This window comes from Triticum dicoccoides, chromosome 2A (assembly GCF_002162155.2).
Source record: "Triticum dicoccoides isolate Atlit2015 ecotype Zavitan chromosome 2A, WEW_v2.0, whole genome shotgun sequence".
Taxonomy (NCBI): Eukaryota; Viridiplantae; Streptophyta; class Magnoliopsida; order Poales; family Poaceae; genus Triticum; species Triticum dicoccoides.
In genome coordinates this window covers 78005712-78015575 of record NC_041382.1, presented here as the reverse complement: position 1 = coordinate 78015575, position 9864 = coordinate 78005712, and the positions used below count along the sequence as shown (strand labels likewise).

The 9864-nt window shown below is 43.3% G+C and overlaps 1 long non-coding RNA gene across 1 annotated transcript; it reads right to left on the bottom strand.

Annotated features, from left to right (window-relative positions):
• Nucleotides 1-1439: 1439 nt before the first annotated feature.
• On the bottom strand, nt 1440-8904 carry LOC119359007. Its single transcript, XR_005172350.1, has 3 exons — nt 8681-8904; nt 8220-8445; nt 1440-1883 (listed from the first exon to the last, which is right to left on the bottom strand). It is a non-coding gene; the product is annotated as an uncharacterized LOC119359007 (long non-coding RNA).
• Between the last annotated feature and the right edge of the window lie 960 nt (nt 8905-9864).

Genomic DNA, 9864 nt, shown 5'->3' with positions numbered 1-9864 from the left:
ATGAACAATAGGCAAGTATTAACACTTGTACACTTTAAACACACATAAAGCACTGAAAGTAGTGCTAAAATAAGCCGAAGCAGATTAGGAGCACTCGGTGCTCCACACTCATATATTCAAAAATAATTTAATAATTCAAAAAAATGTCAAAAAATCCTGGAGATATTTTTTAACCAAATATGACTAGGTATTGTACTCATATAAAAAGTTTGGCCAAGGAATGATTCCCATTGACTTCAGGAAAAACAAATTTATGACGACAATATAGCACGAATAGTACTTGTATCTAGCATTTTTTGGGAAATCTTTGACCCCGGATTCCCTATTTAATCTTTTTATACGAGTGCAATACTTGGTCATGTTTGATTCCATAAAAAGTTTCAGGATTTTTTGACTTTTTTTGAATTACTAAATTATTTTTGAATATAGGAGGGCGTAGCACCCAAGAGCTCCTATGCTTTTTCGTAAAATAAGCCAGATATATTAGTAAGACTATTAGTGATGAGCTTACGTTTTGTCTCGTCAGCAGAGATAGCATTCACGCTTTGCTAATTAATACTTCAAACTTTACACATAAAGTGTTTATCCATATTCTTTTAAAGGATCGAATTATCTGGCTCGAAAAAATACTTATCCTACGGTGTCTTCTATTAGTAATACCATATCTTATACCGTATCCTTTCAGTCGGAGTTGGGTTTGGATCGCATTGTGTTTGAATGTCAAAATTATCTTACAGCACCCTATTAAAATGGATTCGGAAACGATTTCAGTCGGAATTTATCCTAACCACTTTAACAGAAATGATTGTATTTGTTGCATATCGGTCTGTAGTGTTGAAAATTAGATGATAAAACTTTGTCGCTAGCAAGAAAAGGGTTTTCCAAGTTAACGACGCCAATTTTTCTTAGATGGGTGAAATTATTATGATGCCACAGAAACTGTTGTGCAAAAAAAAAATGATAACTATGGTTGATTTTACTGCTAGTTGGAAAACTAGATTTGGAGGGCGCCCTACAATTTTTTTTGTCTAATCTACCTACCCTCTTGGTGGGATAACGCTATTTCAAGAAATAAATTCACATCAGTGTTACAGCTCAACGTAATTTATACAAAAAAAAAAGTGTTATGAACAATCGATCGTGCATATTGGACAACTGCATTCACGTGTTGCCATCGATGGAAAAATGAAAAACCCTAGAAGAACCACATAACAATGCCTATAGGCCATGTTTGAGCACCACCCACACTAGGCCATGTTAAGTACTTCTAGGCTCTAATTTGAGTGCATTCTTTCGATGCAAACAATCCAAAGAATACTGCTTGCCAACATGAATCAAAGGCAACATAAAAAAAATACTTACACAGGTAAACCCTTCAATTTAGATTCATGATCACCATCGCTTAAGATATGAGCTCCGCCTACGAAATATCCAAGACAAAAGAAAATGAACATGCTCATACTCCACAAATCTGTAGATCGGTAACATCAGTGATCACTACAAACATAATATTCTACAGTAACTGCCACAGGGTGCTCTTGCGAAGAAATGGTAGTCATCGAACATAACAATACCAACATGGCAAATTCTATATGCCTACAAAAGCATTGTCCTCTTGGAGGGTGGTATACCCCTCACCATCTGGTCATGTATTCCAGGCTTCCCAGCAGCAAGCCAGCAAGTAAACACTTCAACGTCATAATGTCAAATGAGAGCTCCTAGCACATGGAGTACTCAATACTAGTAGTGGATCAATCTACAGTCGTGAATACATGCAACTAACTAAATAAAATCCAGTACTTATCCGTGGCCATAAACTTCAGCAAAAAGTCGGCTCTTGTATTTGTCTTGTCCATCTTAACACCATCCATTCAGGGTTATGGCTGCCAATAAAAAAACAAAATTCAATTAGATTAGCAGCATATACAAGTACTTGAATGAGGATATGGAGCTATTTCTCAATATTAAGCAACCACAAAATATGAACATTGATATATGTAGAGTAGTATTATGCCAATATGTTAAGGGTCGCTACCATGCCACTGCAACTACTAGACCAGCGAGAGGGATTTTGAAGATGAAGAGTAGAGTGGGAAGGGCTGTGTGGAACCTCAGACCTGATGGAGAATACAACGATTGAAACTCAACATATATAGAGCGTAATTCTTCTTGCTCCGTATAACAGCCTAATTTGGAAAGGCTGGGGGCCTCAAAGGTGCAAATTCAATGTACATGGTAGCTAGCTCAAAATGACTCTGAATTTCAGCACAATCGATGGCAAAAGATGGCCTAATCAGTAATTATCCAATATACGGAGACCATCTTGAGATCGCTAACCCCATATATTCACATGCATTAGACTATGAAGACTGGTGGGCAGAACAAAGCATGACAATCCACACTCCACAGGGCACAAAAGAATGCTATAAACAATGGAAGTACTGGCATTTGTCATTATGGAATCAACTCCCCGACAGTGGTATTCTTCAGTTTTATTGCAGAAGACACACCAATATAATGGACGCAGTTATTCTAGTCTCGAGCACACGTGATCGCGTTATCTGGGCTGCTCGTTCGATCTTTGGGATTCGGTGCATTAAATTCCTGTGCCCTGTTGGAGTTCGCCCATAAATAGGTAAAACCCGAAATACAGGAGAGACATATGGGCTACATGGGCCAGGACATGTGACGGGAAGAAGCCACCGTGAGGCGCGGGATACTCGAGCCGTGGCTCAGGACGTCAATTCCGTTGTGATCCGTGGATCAGAAAACATGATTTACATCATCTGGCTCTGCTTAGTACTCCCTCCGTCCCAAAATAACTGTCTGGACTTTATACTAACTTTAGTACAAAGTTGTACTAGAGTTAAGACACTTATTTTGAGACGGAGGGAGTCGTAAATGCTGTAGGGAGATCTGGTTGCACTTGTCTTCCACCTCGAGCTAATAGGTTTTCTCCATTCTCTGCGATCTGCTGCGCGGCGGAGTTGTTGCTCGAGAAATACTCAAACGGCACAAGGAAATGGAGTTCTTGTCACAGCCGATTAAGAGGTGCTGATTTAGGCATGTGAAAATCCATTGATTTACGGAGCCGTTTCTATCCAATCTTTCGCATCATACAAGATTTGGTGGAGCATGACCACGGGGGTGGAGGTCAACGACAACGACATTGCCATGGAGCCACCACACTACCCTGTGGTGCAGCCAACCGGAGATCTCCTAACGCCCATGGATGCAGTGAGTGCGGATGGCCAGATCTGTACCGCAGAGGTGACTGCCCAAGGAACAGAGCAGCCACAAGGATCTGAGTATTCTCTTAATCAGATTGACCCAAAAACTCCAGCGTTGATGCAAAGGTATGAGCTGTATTAGCATGTTGCTGACTGCGCTGAAGGGGGGTTTGTATATGGCACTTGTAGTTATCATGGTTGTGCTGTGAAATTTTCAGTATGGTTAGCGTTACAGTGGTAGTATTGCAGTGTTCTAATGCTGGATTTCAGATTCACAGATATATTGCAACCATTGGCAGCTGGTGTACCTATATTTCAGATTCAGAGATACTCCCTCCGTTCCTAAATGTAAGTCTTTGTAGAGATTCCATTATGGACTACATACGGAGCAAAATGAGTGAATCTACACTCTAAAATGCATCTATATACATCCGTATGTGGTTCATAGTGGAATCTCTACAAAGACTTGTATTTAGGAACGGAGGGAGTATATATTACTGGGGAAGTGTTACGCCCTGAATGTTAAGTTACATGTCCTGCAAATGGAATTGTTTTTGGTAGCTACTGTAGTATGAAATAATGGTATAACCTATGCCACAAGACAAAAGCAGTGTTGAATGTCAATTGGAAAAAAATTGCAGCAAAAAAAGGAACGAATATGGGACAAAATTTAGTTGTGTCGGGAATGATTTGTGTGCTCCGGTACCATGGTAGAGAGATAGTTTGTAATCGGTTAAACGATGTGATCACTAGATTCTAGGTAGTATGCTAGTTTGAGAATTTTCTCATGAGCGCTCTTCAATGCAGGGTGAGGATCGGGGCTGCTGCACCAGGGAGGACACCGTGTCCTGGCCGCATCAATGCATTAGAGAAAGCAATCTATGGTTTTGCAGAGAGCCCAGGCAAGAATGTGATAGAGCCCACATTAGGGATAAGTTTTGATTCCGTGGACCGTGGCTCATGACATCTGTTGCTTTCCTGATCCATGGATCAGCAAACACACTTTCCGCTCAATGGGGCGCGGAGATGGAGTAAATGGGAGAATGGTTGGTAGGTGCTAAAAAAACAAAGGGATAATGGTTGGTAGTTCGGATCGTATCCTACCTTCGGGGCTGCATTTTTTGAGTACCAATTGCAGGCGCGTTGTGGATTAGGTTCAGGCGGCAGGCAAAGAGGCACGTTAACACCAAAGGTGAACATGCAGTTCCTGATGCAGCCGATTCAAAGGTTACTCGCTTAATCTTTTGGGGTATGCTGTATATTTGGTTGTGCTCAGTGGCGGAGCCACAGGGGGGGCGAGCGGGGGCCAGACCCCCCCTATCGATCGGCCCCCCTCAACGATACTCAGCGGGGACTAGCGATGGACCAGGAGAATTAATTGGCTAGCTTGACGCCTGTTGATAATTGATATCTGGCCATTAGCCTTTTTTAGTCTAATATCTAGCCATTAGCAAACACGTAGGCCTGCCAAGCCCAAAATTGATAGCCCACCACAGCCCACGTGCCAGAATTGGGCCGATCTGCTGGTCTGCACGCCCTGAGTATTTCTTGTCGATTGGACACAATACATCGCTTTGCCATCTGTTGGCTCGACTCCATCCTCGATCGTTTCTGCCGCCGCCACCGTCGCAGAGCTAGGGCTTAATCGAGTGCAGATCATCAACATCACTGGTGAACTGACTGATGAAGCTGCAGATTCCGCCGCCGGTTTGAGTCTACCACAAGCTGATCTAATTGGCAAACATCTCCACCTCTCGGCTCTCACAGACGGCTTGTGGGTCTATCTAATCTCATCCTAAGGTATGCTACATAGATGTATTATTTTACAATTACTACAACTGGTTAGAATCAATTACAAATGATACGTCTGTTTTTGTACTGACTAGAAGTCTATAATTGCATAAAGCATGAAGAGGAAGAGACCAACAATAACTAACAATTGAAGCCATTTGTTTTAAGCACCCACTCTACTGATAAGAATGCGGAGCGACATGTATATGTTGACGTTTGATGGTTTCATGTGCCTGTTGTGCGTAGATATCCTCATATCCATCTAAGCCATTAAAATATGTAGCGATTTCAATGTAATTGCAAAACAAATATTGTCATTGTTTGTTTGATATCGACGCTATATTTAAGAAATTTTATACTTTGGTGCTTCATTTCTTACAAGTGCATTTTCCTCTTCGCCCCCCCTATGATCAAATCCTGGCTCCGCCCCTGGTTGTGCTTATCGGTATATTATCAATCCACCACTAACTCGTATGGTTGTGCAGGGTGACGGTGCTGGAGGAGGTGAACGGCAGGGAAATTCTGAAGGAGCCGCTGCATTATCTAGGTGTTGCTATGGTGCGCATCCATCAACCGCTGCGAACGCCGGCATTAAACGTCAAGGGTCAGATATATGCGCCGGGCGCCAGGATGAGTGCTGGAAGGCAAGAATCCCCACAAGCGTCCGAGCAATTGATAGACGAGATGAACCTACAGCTCCTTGGTGGACACGAAGGTATGCTGATTGACAGGATCGAATTGCAGAAGTGGAGACGTTGTTAACCTGAATGAGCTAGATGTTCCTATCTTATTTGCAGGGACTGGTGGTAATAACGATGAGGCCAATGGTGATACACATTCAGCTAATGAGTCCGACAAATAGATTAGCAAGGCTGTTGCCATCAGCTAAGAGGATGGCAACAACAAGCAGGGATAGGGCACCGTATGAAGGTTTAAGTAAACGTATCAGGTTCTGCAAAATATGACAATGGCAATTCCACAGGAGGACAACCTGCCCGGACCGAGGTGATGTGCCGGAACAGCCTCGCAAGACGGCTCGCTGCAGGAACTGCAGCATGGAGAGTCATCTAAGGAACAATTGCACAACAGCTGCAGAACTTAGACTGCATGGTGGTTCTTAAACATTGTAGATGAGATTGAACAGGTCCGAATGAGTTTGCCAGACAAACTGTTGCGCATCTGTATGTGCTGATTAAAATATTGTCTCTGTGATCATGTCTGCAGAACTATGATGTACTTGTTATTTAGTGAACCCATGTTTAAGGCCATGTGTCCACTGTGAGGGAATATACATTTTCTGAATGATAGTATCAATAACTGTGCTCCAGATCGAACTATAATTGTAGAAAAATGATTTTGCAGATTCTTTGAGCAAGTTGTTGTTGTTATAAACAAATTTGTTGATCTATCCGTCCATACTATGAGTTGTTCCTTTGTCTGGAATTCCGTAAATGTGAAATTTTGCACTGCAATTGCTTGCTGTATGGTGCAAAATATTTCATGCTGTTGGCACTGAAAGCAAGCTTGTTGACAAATGTAGCCATTTGCCAGGTTCTGTGCTAACAGGTCCAATACAACGCAAGTTTGGAATTTGGACAACAAAGGCGGGAGCCTTCAGCGAGGTGTGTGCACAAGAAGGTGGTTCAGAGGCCGCACTGAAGCATAGTTTGTAGCAGTCATCTACACAACAGATTGTAGTGGGGGCAAGATCAAAGTACAGAGGAAGGAGAGGTTCAGAGCATGTGCATGGCTCCTTCAGAGTTCTCTGATGCCTCTTCTTCGATTACGGGGTCCGAGCGATACTCAGTTGTTGACGGTGGATTAACATATGTAAGTTAATAGGTAAACAAGTTGATAGTATTAGCTTCGTGCGCATGTACTGATTTTCTATTTCCACAACTTAAGATGTCATGACAGTGCAGCATGGGGTTGCGTCCGACTCTTCGGTGAATCAAGCTATAGGATACAATTCGTTGGAGTGGAAGGGGGCTGCGAAGTTTGATCAATGACGGAGATGAACACCTTATAGAAAGAGATAAGACGTGAATGGGAAAAGTAAGCAGGTCTAGCTGTGCGGGTGTCATAAATGGGACCCCGTGGAGAGACATCGTTGGGAACAGAGTAATTATGCAGACGGCTCATATCATCAAACATGTCAGAGCCGGGAGTCTAGTCGACAAACAGCATCGCTACTGGTGATTGTCAGATGTGGGCAATTGTACCAGGAAAATGAAGATGTACAATAGCTATGCATGGGCCTATACATTTTGGGCTGTCAATCTTGAGGCGAAAGGACGGGAACGATACCGTGCGCACCTGTGCTCGTGCATAGAAGAGCACTTCCGCAATATAATTCACAAATAATCATATAAACTATCAAAAATATTTGCTACAGATTGCACTTGCGAAACAGGTTACTTTGAGGAAAAAGAAAGAGACAAAATTCTTACTAGAACATCAACAGGTGTGAATGCACTTCTATAAAAATGCCATGGCACAACACCACATGCAAGTATATATTAGCTGTGAATTAAATGAAGCTCTGTTCTATAATAATACAATCATAGTTTACTGGAATAATCCAATTAAATTCCTATTTGCTATTTTAACTAAAATAAGGCAACAAATTTATATGAAACGGATAAGCAGGCAGATAAAATAAGATAATAAATTTATATGTAACAGGATAAACAGGCAGATAAATAACAAGATAATGCGATTAAATAAGAGATGCCACACAACCCAGCCCTTTGAAATTTGAAGCCTACCACTTACGGTGGGTTGTGGTTGGTTTTGAATGATAAATTCAAAGCTTCCCGGTCATAATAATCATGGCAACGACTGAACATGGACAATGCATACTAGGTTTCCGCTGATGATATCCGTATGGATCTGAGTGGTCAAATGGCAACTTGTTTTACCAAAGAAACTCGGTGTTAAATGCAAATACTTTTAGGAAAGCTAACATCTATCAACAAGCCGAGTGACCAAACTTTCTTGTAGGTCTAACTGGGATGTACGACAAAATGGTTTGGTATAAAGTTATCAACATGAAAAGTGTTACTCGGTTACATGTATAAATGATCGCGACACAAATAAAAACAAGTTATCAGGATTCATGAAACTAGAAACAGCATGCTCATAGAAAACATATAATGTGGCACCAATAGGTGAACAGAGAAGAGGGCGGGTATATACCTCAACAACACAACCACATAACCCTCTACTTCATCCTCCATTGCCTCAGTATCATAGTTGTTAAGGTGACCAAACATGTTGCACCAGCACCCATTAACCCCAAATCCCTCACTATTGAACCAGTCCGTTCCCTCTGAGATCCTTCCACACCCAACAGACCCGCCACCTTATCATAATCAATTGCGAGCAGAATGAAGGCCCCCGGAACAAGGATCCCCATCAAGTCCTTGAGCATCGACAAAAAAGAAAAATCAGTACGAGATCATATTATATGCTCTGAAGCTAGACAGGCACAGAGGCGTTTACATATAAGGGCAGCCGCTTTTGAATTCAGGAAAACAATGGATCTCAATTGCTTAATTTAAACCGCAGACATGTAGAATCGGTCGGTTATTTATTTATTTTCGAAGCAAATCGGGTCATACGTATTCAAAGGAGCAAGGGGAGTTCTTCCGGGATACCTTGTTGGCGTCAGTGGTGGTGTACGGGGAGCGCGAGGAGCGCGCGCCGGCGAGGAACCAGGCAACGGGGCCGAGCAACATAAGGAAGTAAATGGAGACCCAGGACGCCGCCCAGAGCGCGGGGGGGACCTCGACCTGACCCAGGGCAAGGCGCACGATGACCAAGGCGAGCGACCCCGCGCAGAGGACCCACAGCAGCCCGCAATTGAGGAAGATGAGCGCGTCAACGCTGGCGAGGAAGAAACGCCTGCGCGCCGACGCCGGCATCTCCGGCTCGGCGACGGTCATGGGGGGCGGAACCCTAGGCGCAGGCGGCGGTGGGTGCGTGGAGTGGAGTTGGGTTTAGCGGGAGGGTGGACGAAGACGGGGGACGCTTTGGGGGATTTCGGCCTTCGGGAAGTGAAGTGGTCGATCTAAACTTTGATGAATATCAGCCTATTTGCATGAATTTCATCCGCTAACTCGAAACCAGGCTTGAAATATATGCGGGCAACGTTTGATGGTCATCCATGTCTGTGGACGGATCGGAGCAAATTTACGGGTCAGCTTTAGATATACCTTTGAGTGTGAGTGTAATTACGGCGAAGTCAGCTGGATTTGCTAGACGCACGCCATGGAGATTCTCAATCTTTATCCTCTTAATAGGAGAAGCTCTCTCCACATATTTCTCTCTATCTTTTTTCATCTCGTCACACAAGGCTAGAGGATAGGCTCACATCACGGCCTCCACCACCGCGGTATAGAATTGAGAGGGGCCGTCACACCGATGTTGCAATCAGAGGGGCGACACAACTAACACAACAACGCGAAATGTTGCAAGGCCGAGGGCAGGCGGCTCTAACCACAGTGAGGGGCCGAGGGAGTTTGTGGGAAATGGGGATTAGCCACTGTCCCTCTTCCGGGTTCAATTCTAACCCATTTCATCTAGTGGATTCAGGTTCCAAGCGGGCATGCCGAAATGATGAGCGGCATTCTATAATAACCCATTTCATAATTAACCCCTTTTTCTCTGTCTAAGCTAACGCTAATTAATGGAATATATAATCAATACTTTTTTTGAAAATAGAGGGTTGTATTAATCAGGTAAAGAAAACATTGTTTGTACAATCGTGCAAGGCCACACTCAATACGCAGGTTAGCACTGTACCTTGCATAACCCCACCATGCAACTCTCTACGCCGAAA